Source organism: Equus quagga, chromosome 21 (genome assembly GCF_021613505.1).
Source record: "Equus quagga isolate Etosha38 chromosome 21, UCLA_HA_Equagga_1.0, whole genome shotgun sequence".
In the NCBI taxonomy this organism is placed as follows: Eukaryota; Metazoa; Chordata; class Mammalia; order Perissodactyla; family Equidae; genus Equus; species Equus quagga.
Genome location: NC_060287.1, coordinates 14,601,631 through 14,620,466, shown reverse-complemented (window position 1 = coordinate 14,620,466; position 18,836 = coordinate 14,601,631).

The window sequence follows — 18,836 nt, the reverse complement described above, 5'->3', positions numbered from 1 at the left end:
AATATTATCAACCATGCAGAGAATAAAATGTATTAAATAAAAATGAAACTTGGGAAACATAAACTCTTTTGTGTTCATGACCAACTCAAAAATAGAGCAAAATTTTCTGGAAGTGCCATCATTATCCACAGGAATATTTTCTTTTCTTTTTTGCTTACAGGGAAAAAATATACCATTTCCAATTATGAATATACACATCATTTTAAACGAGTAAAAATGGAAAAACATTATAGAGGACAACATCGCATTTGAGTTATACAAGGACTTAAATGCAGGATTGAGGCCCTTTATGTGATCAGCTATGTGATAGCTACCTAAAAATTAAGAATTCTCGTTACAGAGTTCCTGCTGTCAGAAGGATGGGAAAACGAAATAGACACACACATAGGGAAAAACACCTGAGTGCACAAAACACAGGTTTTGATGTAAAAGAGAGAAAGATTTGAGCATGGTACTGGCATAAAAACAGACACCAGATCAGTGGAACAGAATCGAGAGCCCAGAAATAAACCCACACATCTATTGACAGCTAATTTTCGACAAGGGAGCCAGGAATATACAATGGAGAAAGGAAAGTCTCTTCAATAAGTGGTGTTGGTTAAATGGGACAGCCACATGCAAAAGAATGAAAGTAGACCATTCCCTTACACCATACACAAATATTAACTCAAAATGGATTAAACACTTGAAAGATCTGAAACCATTAAACTTCTAGAAGAAAACATAGGCAGTACGCTCTTTGACACCAGTCTTAGCAGCATATTTTCACCGTCTGACCGGGCAAGGGAAACAATAAAAAAAATGAACAAATGGGACTACATCAAACTAAAAATCTCTGCACAGCAAAGGAAACCATCAACAAAATGAAAAGACAATCGAACAAGTGGGGGAAGATATTTGCAAACCATATATGTGATAAGGGGTTAATATCCAAAACATAAAAGGAACTCATACATCTCAACAACAAAAAATCTAACAACCCAATTAAAAAATGGGCAAAAGATCTGAGCAGACATTTCTCCAAAGAAGATATACAGATGGCCAACAGGCACATGAAAGGACGTTCAACATCACTAACTATCAGGGAAATGCAAATCAAAACTACAATTAAATATCACCTCACTCCAGTCAGAATGGCTATAATTAACAAGACAGGAAACAACCAAAGTTGGAGAGGATATGGAGAGAAGGGGACTCTCATACCCTGCTGGTGGGAGTGCAAACTGGTACAGCCACCATGGAAAACAGTATGGAGATTCCTCAAAAAATGAAGACTAGAACTACAATATGATCCAGCTATTCCACCGCTGGGTATTTATCCAAAGAACATGAAAACACGAATGCATAAAGATACATGCATCCCTATGTTCATTGCAGCATTATTCACAATAGCAAAGACTCGGAAGCACCCTAGGTACCCATCAAGGGAGGAATGGATAAAGAAGATGTGGTATATATACACGATGGAATTCTACTCAGCCATGAGAAATGATCACATCTGGCCATTTGTGACAACATGAATGGACCTTGAGTGTATTATGCTAAGTGAAATAAGTCAGAGGGAGAAAGCCAAATACTGCATGATCTCACTCATAAGTAGAAGATAAAAATGACAAACAAACACATAAAGACAGAGATTGAATTGGTGGTTACCAGAGGGGAAAAGGGGAGGGAGGAGGGCAAAAGGGGTGACTAGGCACACGTGTGCGGTGATGGATTGTAATTAGTCTTTGGGTGGTGAACTTGGTGTAATCTACACAGAAATCGAAATATAATGATGTACACCTGAAATTTCTACAATGTTATAAACCAATGTTACCGCAATAAAAAAAAAAGAAGGAAAACAAAAAGAGAGAGAGAGAGAAAGGTTCGAATCTATGCTCTGTTGCTTTCTCCCAGAGAAAATTTGGGAAAGTTACTTAAATTCACTAGGCTCCCGTTTCTTCACCTGTACAACAAGCACAATAGTTCCTTATTCCCTGGTTGCTATGTGAATTAAATGAGACATATAATATAGAACATCCAGCAAAATCCACGGAAAACTATGGTCATTCAATAGGTGTACCCTCCCCTTCTGCTCTAGCCACAGATGCATCAGTTTAAGACAGTAGATGTGTAATCTTATTTGAAAGAAAAAGACTCCCACATCCAGCCAGCTTTCATAGAGAAAGGAGGATTTTAATGAACCTGTAGGACAGGAGAAAAATTAGGCAGTAAAGGGTGTGTTCATGAAAGAAAAAGTATAAGGAAAAATCCAAAAATTATGTTGTGGAATGCACATAACTGGGAAGATGAGTCTGGGTGCAAGAAGGACTTTTGCGAAAAAGTAATTATAGATAAAAGAAGTGAAAATATAAGTTGAGGGTGAGACCGTGAATTCCAAGTGGAAGAGGGGGGACATCTTGGGAAGTCAAGGAAACTGCCGAGAGGGGCAAAGAGAACCCACTTTTCTGGAGGTAAGCAGTGATGTTGTTATCAAATTCAGTTATTAATACTCCGACTATGAAGCCTTTCTATGGGAAATGTAAGTTTCTTTAATCATTGCAAATAAAATCTTACCCTTCATTTAAGTTTAAATTGAGCTTTTACATAAGAGAACTTTTCCTACAGAGCATTCTTATATTTTACTCAAATAAATTATATCGTGCTTTTAAGAAACGGCCCACAAGGCAACAAAAACCCTTTCAGAAAATTATTTGTAAGCATGCAGAATTTGAACCAGGCATGAAATAGAAATGCATATTATAAGCCTAATACTGCATAAAATGAGCATGATTTGGGAAGCAGAGCAGATCGCTAACTAAAAACACTATAATGGATTTTTAATGGCCCTCTGTGGAATTCTTCAGATACAATAAAAACTGTTTGTAATAAAATTGCATATATTATACTTACTATTCTGTAAGAACTGATTTTATTTACCTGCAACATTTTCCTAGATGGAGAGTGACACAGTCTAAAAAGGGCCCCCAGACTTGGTATTTTATGTATTCGCCTTTCCTATCACAAATTCACCCTATTTAAGGTAATGGGGTCTTTCCGTTTTTGGTGTATGTCACATCTATAACCACCCCAAAGCCCATATGTTAGTCTTGCAACTCTGTTTCAAATGATGATTTAACTAGCCGGAAAAAAAAAAAATTCGGTATTCAGAGCAATGTGAAAGCCAAAGGGCTTCAGGGTCTATCTAATCCTGGAAAGCTATTCATGTTTGAAAAGCTCAGATAAATACAATTTACTTTTACTCAATACAATTAAAGCATACTGAAAGCTCAGTTCAGATGAACAACCACAAGACTATACGATTAGTAATACTAACCCAACTTTCTTGCAGTAATGCAAGATGTGTTAGATTGCTTAGTTTTATTGAAAGAGGGGGAAAAATCTACTTCCATAAAATGATGAAAACAAATAGTCTCTTAATATCTCATTATTTTAAATGATATTAATATTACTCATAATATTTCCATTTCAATTGATCTTGGCAATTCAATAAGATCAATAAAAAGCAATCACAGATTTTTCTTTTTGTTTCTGTCATTTTCTTACTTTGGTTTAAAATCCTGGATTTTTTTTTGGTGAGGAAGATTGGCCCTGAGCTAACAGCTGTTGCCAATCCTCTTTTTGCTTGAGGAAGATTGTCTCTGACCTAACATCTGTGCCAATCTTCCTCTATTTCAGGTGGGATACTGTCACAGCATGGCTTGATGAGCGGTGCTAGGTATTTGTCTGGGATCCAAACCTGAGAACTCCAGGCAACCAAGGAAGAGTGCACGAACTTAACCACTACGCAACCAGGCTGGCCCCTCCTGGATCATTTTTAAATTTAGTGTAATATCAAGAATAGCTTGCATTTTGCAGTGATTTCCCTTCTAAAGCATTTTTTAGATTTATTTTATGCGTAATCGAGATAGGTCCGAAAAAAAACCTCTGCCACGGTTGGTGATGGAGGGAGCTGCTGTAGCAGGAGAACAATGGCCTCCCAAACAGCCCATTCAAGTGAATAGAGGGCCAGGTTGTTTTCAGGGCTCTCAGCCCAGCCTACGACTTAATGTTCTACACCACACTGCAACCTTCTAACTTAGCTCAACCCTAATCTGGTCTGCACAAGTTAAAAAGGAAGTGTAACTCTTAACTGAATCCAAAGACCCATAAAGATCAATAAAGTCTTATACAAATAAGATGATCTATAAAGTAGCACTAATAAAAATGAGATTTTTTTTCTTTCAAATTGGGGAATGTGTTGAGATACGTGAATGACTTGATAGTCCTTGAACTGCCAAACATCAGAGCATCCAAGACAATTCCTTGAACAAACGCATGGGCAGCAAGCAGATACAGAGAGGAAAGTTACCATTTTAAGAACAGAAAAGACAAGAAAATAGAATAAAAATGTCGGCATTTGGCAAGTGGTGATTTAACACGAGGAGATTTACAGGTGTTTTCAGGTTGAGGTATCGAATCTTACCAAAATACAAATATCAGCAAAGAGAAGAATGTGTGCTCTTTGTCGCAGAGGCTGAGGAGGACCAAAGGCATTCCAAAAAGCAGAGCATCACTTGATGGCGGCAGAAAGAAGGCATCATAAAGGGTGAACACAGCTTGTACCAACCTCCTCTGCTGTATAATAACAACATCAATGACAATTGATGGACTGCTTATTATATGTCAGGCTACACTCAATATTAACTCTTTCAACCCTCAAAACAATCTTGGAAGAGAAGGTAACATTATCTCCCAAAACTGGCTGCAGGGTTTAAGTAACTTGGTCAAGGTTACAGCCAGTCAGTGGCAAAAAGCCTTGGCTGTTTGCATCCAGAGCTCACACTGTTGATGTTTCCTGGTTCTCAATACTATTATTATTATTATTATTATTTGCTTATAAAATTGGTTATAATTCTATGCCTTTAGGGTTTGTGTTAGGGTGTGAACAGTACCTGGGCCCACAGGTGTATTTGCAAATCTAGAAACAATCAGGGGAGAAGAGAACGAGGGAGACCAAAGACATAGCAGAATCTCCAGAAAGTGGAAGGGGGATGTATCGTTTGAAAAGGCCTACTCAGTGTGCTCCACGTTGTGGTTTAAACATCATAAATTACTAACAGAAAGTAAGTTACTTTAGAAGGTAAACACTGACTTCATTTCCTTGCTGAACATGGATGAAAAAGATAGAGAATCTCTTAAAAGGTTTAATCCAGACCCTCTGGGCACATTCGAAGGCTCAGAAGTCGCAAAGACAAACTTGGTCATCTCAGTCCTGTCCTCACAAACAACATGCTCCCCTTTATTCATAGTACTACTACAACTACTCGTAGTACGAAGTTTCAACTACTCAGCCTGGGATTAAGAAAAGTCTTGGCAATTTTGTCCCAGCCACCTTTCCATCTTCACTTCCTATAATCTGCAACCCTTCCCCACAATACATACGTTCGACAACCCCAAACATTCTCTAAACTGGTGTGCCAGCTCTGTTTAAAATGTACTTTTGAAATCTTATTTATTGTTGGAATGCCTACTCAGCTCAAATGTCAGCTACTCTCTAAATATTTTCATGACTTCTCTAAGTAAGACTTTTCCTACTCCTCTGCATAGCTACACATATATTACATGTAAATGTATATATTTGTCTATGTGTATTTCGAATGCTATGCTCTAATTGTCTCCTTCTGTACATTCATTTAATCATTGAACAAATATTCACTGAACAACTATTATGTACCAGGCATACTTTAAGCTCCCTAAACCAAAGGCCATTTGTCATTTTGTTTTTTGGTTTTGTTTTGTTTGGGTGAGGAAGATTGTCCCTGAACTAACATCTGTGCCAATCCTCCTCTATTTCATATGTGGGACACCACCACAGCATGGCTTGGTGAGCAGTGTGTAGGTCCACAGCTGGCATCCAAACCCGTGAACCCCAGGCCTCCGAAGCGGAGAGCACAAACTTAACCACTATGCCACCGGGCCAGCCCCTTGTTGTTTTGGGGAGAGGGTTGTTGTTGTTGGTACTGGTATTTTCTAATGCCTTGCTCACTGTCCAATGCACAGTAGCCGTTAATTAAACATTTGTTGAGTGGAATTACTCACGAGAACCTCAATGAAGATTATAGTCAACAAATAATCATTAAAAAATAACTGATTTGTATTCTCTTAGGGAGAAATAATTGGATATAGAAGAATATATATGTAAAATAGCAGGCCTTTACATTTGGCAGGGTCTCAGATCTGGAACTTTTGTAATGTTAATGAGAAAGGGAGTAATGAGGAACAGCACCGTTTCGCAGCTTTTAATTCCTTCCTTGAAGTTTTAAGTGGATTTTAATTTCCTCCAGACCACCAAGTTAGATTTACAGATTCTTAAAACTTCAAGGGCAATTTGAAGTCATCCAGGACAAATTCCATATTTTACAGATGAGGAAACTGTGTCCAGAGAGATTTGCAAAACTGAGACAACAATCCAGGCCTCCTTTCCCAATGTCTCTCCCTTAGTATCTTGTCATCAGATATTTTTTTCTCTTTCAATATTATTTTTAAATATTCAATACTGGTATTGAATACTGGGAGCAACTTGTTGGTCCGTTGGGATAACTGAAAGATTTGATGATGGAGAAAATACTTCCTTCTTTTTACATCCCAAGATCTCTCCTAAGGTTGGAATCTTTTAGAGTAAGTACACGAAACAGGGCTGGAAATCTTTGATTAACAACAGAAGAAGAGAGTTCAGGTGAAATCTTTGTTTTCTTTTAATTCCATTATTGTGCAAATTTATGGAAACTTAAATCTGTTAATAGGATGTCATATATATAGTATAATTATACTCTCTATATGGTATATATTACATACTACATACAGACACATTTTTTTTCATTATGAGAAACCAATATTTTCACTGCTTGTACCTGGAAAATTCCCTGAAACTTCCTGTTTTATGGCTGGTTGTGATTAATTTATCAAATTCTCTTTTGATACAGTGCAGACTGATCATGATTAATGTGTTTATCTGCTAAACGTACAAAAAGAAAATTAGTATAGGCAAGCAAGTCATTGTGTCCTACTTATTAATAAATCATTTTTTCTACGAGTTTTTGCCTCCTGAATTGTTTACATTTTAAGGTGAATTCAATATTCTTTTGTTCCAAAAAGAAAAATACTTTAGATACTGCCATTTCAGTTTTCAGCCATTTTTAAAGAAGTCAAAGAGAAGTTCCCTCTCACTCTGGAAGATTATTGTAAGTAGAATGTGGGAAAAGCACCTACCTTCGCTTGACTACTAATGAGTCTGTGAAGCCCACAAGCAGAGGGAAAGGGGTTACAGATGCGTTGGTCTGAGGGAGGTCTGACTTTAAGTATCTACATTTGAACTTAGAGCTAAATATCTGCTAAACAATGGGCAAGGGCGTAGAAGAGCAGAAGTCAAGTGCAACATCGTATGGATGAATTGCTGGCTATATGCTTCCCATCCATTCTCAATGACCCAGCTCCCATGGTTTTCATTTCTAGGAATCTCACTCTGGATCCCATTACGAGACCACCGCCGCCTTCTACTCATCTTGCCTCTATCCTCTTACAGTATTTTTTTAGTACCAGTATTTACAGTATTTTTCGGTACTTGCTGAAAGTAGACAGTTTCCTCCTTGAAACCAGCCCACTGCCTGGCACCGTTTCTTGAAACAAATCGCTATGTCATTCCAGTCTAACAGGCAACTCGCAATTTCTAAACCAAATTCAGCTGCAACCACTTTTAAAACATCTTACTTGGTTACTTTTCTGTCTTACGTCATCCAGGTTTCCAGAAATCTACTCAAAATGCCTAATGAGGCAATAAATTCCTTTATTGACTGTTCAGAATGTGGAAACAAATTGGAGTGACTCACTCAGGGCTTTTCTTAACCCTCTTATTCAGCAAAACAGTTTATTTTACTGAAAGAATAGAAAAAAAGCTGACAGTTAGAAATAAACTAAGTAGGCCGGCCCCCTTTTGTGGCTCGGACATTCAGGACTATCTTTTTGCACGAGCACATGTTACAGCTTAAGTGAGATCGTAAAAGAGCCAATCTTGACTTGTTTATTATCCTTGTGAAAATAATTCGTGTTTGCCTTTTCACATATTATGAATTATTACTCTAACTTATTTTTTATGAAGAGTTTTCCTATTTTGTTTTTGTCGGTTTTATGGTTTTGGTTTGTTTTGTTTTAAGGTGCAATGTTCCTCTCTTAGTAATTATCCCCAGGTAAAAGTTTACTTACTTGGGCATTAATCTTAAAAACAACCCTTGCTAATAATGCTTTACAAAGGATAGAAAATAACACAGGAAAGGCAAAGTACCTGAAAGGTCACATTTCTTTCTACAGTTTGCTTAAGCAAATGTTTGAATTATTTGCATTTGAAATATGTGGTTAAAAAATATTTGAGGTATTTGCATTTCCTGACCATATTCCGCATAATAATAGGTAAAGGTGTTGAAAAACTATTTTGCTGATTAAAAACTTTGTAACTACATGCAGAAAAAAAATCTATTTACGGGTGCATAATGGATATACATCCTGAATGCAATATGTTTACAGTTGAAAGTAAGCTTACAGTAAATTTAGCTCAGACTCCTCAATTTACAGATATTTAAAGAAAAGGTAGGGAGATAAAGAGACAGTGAAGATCACTGGAAAATTGGTATATTCCACTACATCTGGAGCTCCCATCTCCTAAGCCCTGAGAGTCTGTTCCAATATTGCATTCTTGTCTTACTTTTTATTCCTGAACCTGAGAATGCCATATGGTGTTAGTTTCTTTCTCCTGCACTCATTCAGAAAAAACAAATCTTAAGGGCCGGTTGTTGTGGGGGATGGAGTGGGAGGGTGGGGGCAAGATCATCTCTGCACTAAAAGTTGAGAGTCAGCTCTTTATTTTCTCCTTAAAAATAGTGGCCTTCCTCATAGCTAAAAATAGTGTTTCATGTTCCTCTTTTCTCTTCTTTTTAATTTCAAATCTTCTAAACTGCTTGCTTGATGGTTAGAATATTATGAATATGAGTATGGGAAGGAACTGAAAATAACATTGACCAGCAGTTATTACATCGTAGTTTCTAGGATGCTAGAACTCTGCTAAACCTTGGTTTTGAAAATCTTTCTTGAGTTCTTGGAATTCCACAAGAGGGAAGATACGAAGGACAAAATAGAGATAGCTTACAATAGGAGGCAATGGCATACATAGTTTGTTAATTTGAATTTTCAAAAGAATGGGATTTAGTTTTTACCTTCATCCAATAAGTTAGGATTTATGTTTATAAATACAATTAACATTTATCATAGAAACATAAGCTGTTAGAGCTAGAAGAGATCTTAGATATTCTTTAAACTTAACCTCTACGTTTTATAGATAATGTGTAGGAAAATAAAGTAGTTTAAGTGGCTCATAGAAACGTGGTAGGAGAGAAGGAGTTAGATATCGTAAGGCTTAATCTAATGTTTTTTTCTCCAACATTCAGCCTTTTACCTGTATATGAGTACCCTTAAATGTCCTTTTTTTTTTTTTGAGGAAGATTAGCCCTCAGCTAACATCCACTGCCAGTCCAATCCTCCTCTTTTTGCTGAGGAAGATTGGCCCTGAGCTAACATCTGTGCCCATCTTCCTCTACTTTCTATGTGGGAAACCTGCTACAGCATGGCTTGATAAGTGGTACATGGGTCCACACCCCGGATCCAAACCGAGGAACCCCGAGCTGCCAAAGCAGAGCCCGTGAACTTAACTGCTATGCCACTGGGCCAACCCCCACTTAAATGTTCTTATGCAGGTAATTTGAGATGTTAAAAATAAACGTACAAATGAATGAATTCTACTCAAGGCCTTCATTTGCAAAATCACTTTTCTAAGCAGCACTGGAGTTACAGAAGAAAAGTTTACGGATCACTGGAGTTACAGAAGAAAAGTTTACGGATCACCACAATGTGTTAATACCACCATTTAAGTGCCAATGCCTTACTGGAAACCATTGCTGCCATCACAAATCATGTATGCTTAAAATAGAGAGCATGAATAGGAAAAGATTTTTTGCTAATTCTAGCAACAACATTTCAGCATTTATTCTTTTTATTAACTCACTATAATGGAAGACTTCAAAATCCAAGCTAAAGGCAACTACCAATAAATAAATCATACCAAAAGCATAATTATTCTTGAAAAGAAAGGGGCTCATCTTTTAATAATTTAACTGGTAAAGTAAGTTTTAAAATATCAATTTTCCATAAAAAAGAGTCATCTGGATGCACTTTATTTATAAAGCTATTTTGGGTACTCTGTGAAGTCATTTCTGCATAGTACTCACAATTTTCTTAATTAACGTAGAGCTGTGAATGAGCTGAAAACAGACTCCATGAGAAGCCTCCCCAAATTCTGATAGGTTTGTATATCTTTCTCAACTTCAGTATTTACCAGAAGTATTCTGAATCAGTAAAGCAAATGATTGTTTAAATTTTATATGAGGGTAAACATTACACTGATAATTCTTAAAGCCCCCAAGACTCTCTTTCCTGAATGGGACATCTCATTGGTAACAGCATGACAGATTTGTTTTTTTGTTTTTAATATATAGGACAAGCAGCTAACATAAGGTTGAGCATCAAAAGATATGGCTCCTTACCACAAGTTTTCACTCAATAGTTTCTGTAACTTTAAATAAGACACTTCACCCTTCTGAGCATCATTTTATTTATTTACACATATGAAGCTGTTTTGGACTTGATCATCTCTAATTCACCTTTTACATACTCATATTCTGAAAAGCATTTTACCTGAAAAAATGGCATTTGTGTACCTTACATTTTACAGTTTACCTAATGCCGTTTTAAAATTACTTTATTGATATTGGAACTAGGACAAGTCCAAATCCAAAATTTACTTTTCCACTTTTTCTCTAATGGTCCCTAAGCATACTCAAACCAAATAAATAAATGCCAATTGATCAAGTTACGGAATATCAAGATAAGAATTTCAGGATTTTCTGGTATAATGAAGTAGTTAATATAGTACAAGAGAATGTTTTTCAACGAACAAATACTATCTTATTTATATTTTAAAAGCTGCACTTTTTTGGTATCTAACCTACTTGGCACGATGGGAAAATTAAATTACATTTACACTAACTGCTTATCTAACAAGGTTGTAATAAACATTGCTTGGGATGTTTTGTCAGTTCCTCTTCTCTTGGAATGGTCTTCACTGTGCACAGGGGTGGGTCCCTGGGATCTCAGTGACACTCTCTGTCCTAGTCACAGCTGACTTGACACAGCTGGACACTTGACCCAGGCTGACTCAGTCAAATTCCTTCTCCCAGGAATTTAGAATTAAGAAAAATTTTTTTAGCTTAGTTCAGGTCTTTGAAAGTAGATAGAAACTTATGACTGTGGAGGGACCCTTTCCACTTTCTCTGAGGACTGGAATCCGCAGTCAGGCACAGGAAAAATGATGAGACAGGTACACAGGGAGAAGCAGAGATGGAAGACAGAGAAAATATTTCAGCAGGCATTAAGGATCCAGTTCCAGCCTCTGCTAAAGATCAAGCCGCTTTCTTGCTATTAGATTGCATGAGACAATCCAGCAGCTGTTTAATAAATATATTTTTGGCTTAAGCTAGCTCAAGTTGGCTTTTGTTATGACTGAACAAAGAGCCCTAAGTCTGGGATATTTTAGTAGTTTTGTATATTTTAGTAGTTTAGTAGCAGTTGTATAGGCTTCCAAAATAAATTAAAGAACTCTCAGAATTACCAGTGTGAAATAAGGTGGCACTGAAAGCATGATCTATACTAATTATAAAACTATGCTCGTGAAGATATAAAAATCTCTGGTAAATAGAAATACTGGTAGTATCATCTCAATAATAGTTACCATAAATTTAAAAAAATATTTTATTGTATTTTGTTTTTTTGTTTTGCCAGACAATTTTTATAGCCTTACTCACTTTGAACAGTTCAATTTTAATATTTATTATGTTAAAAAGGAAATTCATTTGCATGTTACATTTTGCATCATCCTATCTTTCAGAATAAAGGACTTTCTGCTCTCAGCCTCTTGGTAAAGTTAATAAGTGTTTCACTGCCTACTTTTTAAAGCAATGTTGAAATTAGCTTACCTACCCTTTATATCACATCTTGTGTTTTAAGAGCTCTGTGAAGCCATGAAAAGAGTATAATGGAGCCATAGATCAAGGCACCTCATTCATTAACTTTTAAAATATCACCTCATTTATTTAGTCTTCCTCTGGAGTTTCTCTTTTGATAAGTAGCAATTTTATTAAACATCCATTTAAGAGAAATGAGAAAGAATGACATACTTTGCTCCAATACATATGAAGGCCATACACTTACATCTAAATTTCCTTTAGCCAGGAACAGTACAGTGTAATCGCTGCATCTGTTTTTTGTATATATAAGAAGTGGGAGGACCTACTACTGGCTTTTAAATTTACAGCACACCAAATAGCTAATACAGATTTTGGCCATGTGGGAAAACTTTCATGAAATTACCCTGTCTAGGAGAACAAAAAGGGTGAAATCATTGGCTAAATGGCAGGCCAAAATATTTGAAAGGTGAAAGCACACATCAAGAAGTCTTTCAAAAGAGAATCCAGTTACCAAATGTAATTCATTAAAAGTAACAGTACATGTTGTCCAGTAATGGGTATCAGTTTGAGGCCTCCACCGAAAGTCAGAAACATTACATCCTTTGAATGGAAGACTAACTGTCATAGCAGGCAATACACTGCCTTGCAAATGTGATTTCTTTTGTAACGAAAATATAAACTCCCTCTAGAGAGTGTTTGAGGAAGTAGTAACTTAAAAAGGGTAATATGCAAACTTTTAGGCTTTTAGACATAATCTTTCTGGTAAAATATCCAGTTCACAAAGATGGGAAAAAGAATAGCCTGTAAGATTTTTGAGAAGAGTCTAAGAAAATCAAAAAATAACAAAACATTTTCTATTGTCACATATAATAAAACATTGCAGATACTAATTAATCCAATGATTATTTCTTATCTACTATCTTATTTAGTAGTAGCAAAAGCATGGAAAAACAAAATCTAGAATCAGAAATCCAGATTTTATTCTCCCCAAAAAGTTCTTATAAAATTATCTTTCCCTTCCCATTAGCCACTGTGACATATCTCTTCAAATTTAAATACTATATAGTTTCTCAGAAGTATACATATAAGAAATGATATTTAGGAACAAATTAGCCCCAAATTCTCAAGACAACTACCTTCTCTCTTTGCTAGAAAGTCTCCATTTCTTCTTTACTTAACAAGACAGAGGAGAGTTTTTGCCCATCAAAATACCTTCCACAGCTGGATAAACTTCTCCAAACTGTCTACATTTTCTTTTTCAGTTCACCCAGGAATAGGAATGAGATATTCAATCAGAACTGAGAAAAACTTGCCAGCTTTATCCACATTCTGAGATTGTTTTTGAATCACAACTAACTTGCCCATTTTTGCTTGTGGTTAGTTTACTTTAATAAAAACTGGGTACAGAATTTTTAAAGTTTTACATACATTTGAGTGAAAAATTATTTCTCAGAAAAATTTATGCACAACTCAGCTTTATATTAGAAATGCCTCACAGGGGCCAGCCTGGTGGTATAGTGGTTGGGTTCATGTGCTCCGCTTCAGTGGCCCTGGGTTTGCAGGTTCAGATCCCAGGCACAGACCCACACATTGCTTGTTAAGCCACGCTGTGGTGGCATCCCACGTACAAAATGGAAGAAGCTTGCTACAGATGTTAGTTCAGGGACAATCTTCCTCACACACAAAAAAAAAAAAAAAAAAAAAGAAGAAAGAAAGAAAGAAATGCCTCAGAGAGGGGCACTTTGCCTTTCTACGAAATAAGGTCAGGTGCAAACCAATAGCTAACCACATGTCTTCCCATGGCCAATTTCTTCTCTACTCCAGAAGGAATACATCGAAAATCTGAAGAAAGTTATAAACTTCTCTCTTCAACACACCAAGATGAAGACAAATTTTGCACAAAATTCAATTTCTTTTATTGAGAATTTACTCCTTTCCTATCAAATATAAAAAGAAAGAATTCTTCTTCATATTTTGATTTTCAATTCAAAACTTAACAAAATGGATACTTTCTGAAAAGCAGGTTGAAATAAATTCTAATTGGGGGAACAATGGACAAAAATCTTTCAATTATTTCTCCCACTAGAGCAATGATTCTCAAACTTGGCTATCCACTGAAATTACCTGGGGAGATTTAAAAAATGCTACGACCCAGGGCCTACCGCCAAATGTTTACATTTGATTGGTCTGTGGTGGCCTTGTTATTTGAGTTTTTAAAAGCTCCCTTGGTGACTCTAATGTGAACGATTCTAAGGTTGAAAATCACTGCCTGTGAATACAGATTAGTGCTAGGTTATGCTAACCTTTAAGTAATTTGAAAAGTTTTACTGAAAATAAACAAGACTATAGGTTATTTGATACCATCGTAAAGTAACTGACATGCTCATAATTAAAATCAGAGAAAAAAGTAGATACTAAAAAATATTGGGTAAAGTCAGATTAGAAAATTTAATTTAATTAATATTTAATTTTTTATAAATCCCTTCAAAGATATAATCTGGATAAGATATTTAATAAGACTGCAGATACACGGGGGAGCAAATCTAAATTTTAGAAGCATCTCTACATTTAAATTACACTAATTCTCCCTTGCTACTTGTGGAAGATCATGGAAGAAAACCCCACGTTTATTTCTGACAGTTAAATTGCCCTACATATTAACTTTTTCCAAAGAGCAGACTGAAATGCTCTGGAGTCAACCAAGACATATTTTTTCAGAAGTACAGGATGATAAATGGCATTGGAGATGCCCAGATTGTTACACTTCTTCCTGAAATTAATGTCTACACTATTATATTGCAGAAATGAAACAAGGTCAATTAACATGCTTTGATTCTGAAAGGAGTTTAGTATTAATGCTGCAGAAAAATAAAGTAAAATGGATTGTACCTTGTCCACATGAAATCTGAGCAGATGTTCCTATACAAGTATGAAATGATAAACATGTGATTATTCATTGTAACATTGTGGTAGCGAAAGACAGGAAGTGATCCAAGTGTCAACAATAGAGGAGTAGTTTCTCCACACAGTGACTCTTCTATGCCAAAGAAAAAATATATAAATTATAAAAATTATTTATATACACACAATCTATGTACTAATGTGGAGAGCTCCAGGATATATTACACCACTTCTTTTAAAATACAGAAAAGTATTTATAGTTTGCTACCTCTGTCAGAGGAAAAAAAGAGGGAAAATATATATTCATATTTGATTATATTTGTATTACAAAATGTTGGAAGTATACAAAATAAACCAATAAACAGAGCAGGAGAAGAACTTTGGATATATTTTTATACAGTTTTGGCTTTGAGTGATTTAAATGTATTAAGAATACATTTTATGGGGCTGGCCCTGTGGCCGAGTGGTTAAGTTCGCCCGCTCCACTGCAGACAGCCCAGTGTTTCGTTGGTTCGAATCCTGGGTGCAGACATGGCACTGCTCATCAGACCACGCTGAAGCAGCATCCCACATGCCACAACTAGAAGGACCCACAATGAAGAACATACAACTATGTACTGGTGGACTTTGGAGAGAAAAAGGAAAAAAATAAAATCTTTAAAAGAAAAAAGGTACATTTTACTGTAAAAAAATACTAAAAATTTACAAATGAAATAATGTGAATGCTCCTGCTGATATTTGGGGATTTGATTCTAAGTACTCATGGGATAGCATTAAAAAGGATCTGGTCCAAAAAAATAAAGACAGTAAAAATTTTAAACAATAGAGGATGGTTTTAATAAATTATCTTCAACAACAAGAGAATACTATGAAATCTTAGAAAATGATATTGTAATAGAAACATTTGTGACCTAAAAAGGATGTTTATGGTAAATTTTTAAGTAAAAAAAAAGTAGGTTAACAGAAACATAAGACATGTTCTACTTCGTTTAACATGGGAAAGGTACCTACAAAGTGATAAGTCACTTCAAGCTTGTTCATTAAAATCTCATCACTGGTTTGCCCCGGGATGTGGCAACAGAGATTCATGTTCTATTTGCTTGATGAGGCTGGTTCTGCCCACCACATCCCTGGTGGGTGCTCCATTTTCTGGGCGTTACACTGAGCATCCCTCTTCCTCCAGCCATCAGGATGTTCCTGCACTTTCCTGCCCTCCTCACTTGGACTATGGAAGAAGCCTCAGGCTGCAAGGGCCCTGGGAGAGAACTTCAGGAGACAGATGCGAGGCCCATTTATGGTTCAGTGGAAAATCTAGATTATTCCTCCATAGGGTGTTCCTTTTGCACAAATGGGGGTCATCTTGGACATCTTATAGCAAAAGCCAGATTGGGAACTCTGGAATGAAAGCTGGACTCACTTGAAGTTAGCCATTAAATCCTCCGAACAGGATGCTGGTGATGGATGAAATGATAGGAACGAGTAGGATTAAGATTTATGCTCTTGTGTTCCTTTTCTCCTCTTGGACAGCTCAGCCACCATAATTGCTCTGAGACAAGAAGCAGCTTGAGACCCAGGTATGAATTAGGTGTTTGAAACAGGATTTCATAGCAGCACAGCAATCAGTAGCCAAGTCAGTGTGGCAATGAGGTGGGTACACAAAGTTTTGGCTTTGAGTTCTCCCAGTGAAAAAGGTTTTACTCCAGCAAGCACTTGACCCCCAGCCTCCTTCCAAAGCCAGCTCTAACTCTGACTCAGGAGGTAGGAAAGTCAAACAAATGAAGCAGTCATCAGGTTAACTTTTCTGACCAAAGGCCAATTAGGGAGAGTTGGAGGCTCAATAATATTATGGTAGAGAATGTCCTACAAGTTCCAAAAGCAATTTATCAAGGGCTCTTTAATAAATATTAAGCTTTCAAAAAAACCTTTGTGATTGCATCTCCTTGAAGACTAGTCACTCCCAATGTGAAAAGCTTTCAAATTTTTGTCCACATTGCAGGACAAAGTCAAATCTGCAACTCACACAGGTACTGTGAGCAATTGCTTAATGAGATTTGACCGTAAAATAATGAAACTGAATTTCTGCTTAGTTACAAACTGGCTTGGAGACAAATTCTTTGAAAAGAATTGAAATAGCAGCAGCCTCACTCAAATAGGGTATTGTTTCCTAAGGTAGATGAAGGACGGCACTCATTTGGTGTGTAAGGACTGGAAAAGTAGTGGGTCTCATTAAGCGTGGTTCTCAAACTCACGCATATCAGCATTACCTGAAGACCTTGTTAAAATGCCGATGACTGAGTCCTACCCCCAGATCCTCCGTTTCAGTAAATCTAAGGTGGCTCCTAAGAATTTGCTTTTCTGTCAGTTTCCAGATGATGCTGATCTGCTGTCCTGGGGACCAGATTTTGATGACCTTTGCTTTAGAATATTATCCTGTCGTCTACATAGTTATGTTCTTAGAGGATTTCACATTGCTAGAGGAATTATTTAATGTTGTTGCTTCATTTTGATCATTTCTTAAAGCCATGTTAATATTTGCATTTTTTTATCCCAATGGCTAGGTTACAATCAGGTTTTTCTGTATGTTTTCAGTTGCAAGAATTTATATTTGTGTTTACAATCATTACTGAGCACTAACTACCATATTGTATTTTTAGAACAATGGTTCTCAAACTGGGTCAGTGGATGCATTCCAGGGGTCCATGAGTCTCTAACTTTTAGAAACACTGGTTTGTGTGCTCGAAACCTATGCTATGGTATAGCAAGGGTGCAAATGAATCTGCCTAATGAGGAAAATTCATATGAACATCCTCCCTCATATGTCTGTAGCTCATTGTTTTAGCAAGCAGAGCCAGTAGAAAGCGGCACTTAAAAGGATGCTTTCCAACGATTTCAGTCAAGGCATTAAAAAAAACAAATTGATTTAGGACCCTCTGGGGGAAGCAGTGAAGGTGCGGATGGCCTGGCCAAGGGCTCTAGCTGCCGTACCCTGCCTGATCGCTGGGGGGCAGAGGAAGTTGGTCAATGTCAGAGTGTTCATACCCTAGCCGTGGGCCTTAGCAGGTTGGAAAGCTCTTATTGAGGTAAGACTGTTCCAGAATTACCTAATAAGGATGCCGTATCTAGGTATTTAAGAAGGGGTGGTTACTGCAGGAGTAACATATCACAACATGTGAGGGAGGACAATTTTTCAGAATCCCTTCAGCTGTTACCACTCCCCTGGATTCTGTTCTTAAAAAGGAGGGATAGCTTCCTGTCCCCGGGGCCTCACCCCTGCACGCATGAACATGCGTAGTAAGCCTGAGTCATTGACAAGGTGTCCCCTATTCCTCAGTTACATTAAGACAGAAAATAAAAGTTGCAAAATATTAACCTAGTTACTAATGTCCAATGGTGATTGTTTCAAAATTGTTCGGTGAGCAGTGTGTCCAAAAATAACTTTATTAAACTCTCTTCTAACCAACATGGTTTGGGCATTTGAGTTTGCAGGATAATACATATTTTCACATATAAACATCCCAAAGCAAACACATATATCACAGTGAAATGTTGGAAAGTTTGCAAATAGAATCTACCTAGTTCAAAGAAGTAACGTAATTTTTCTTTGATGATTTGGGAGGAAGTCCAGGATTTTACAGAGCCTCAAGCTAATAGTTACCAAGTACTAACTATATACCGAAACTAGTCCCCAAAGCTTTACATGTTTTAACTAACTGATTCTGCTCAATAACTTTGTCAGGTAGAGACTCTTATCATTGCCATTTTACAAACAAACAAAAAAATACATGAGATACAGCGAGGTTATGTAACTTGCCCGAGGTCATACAG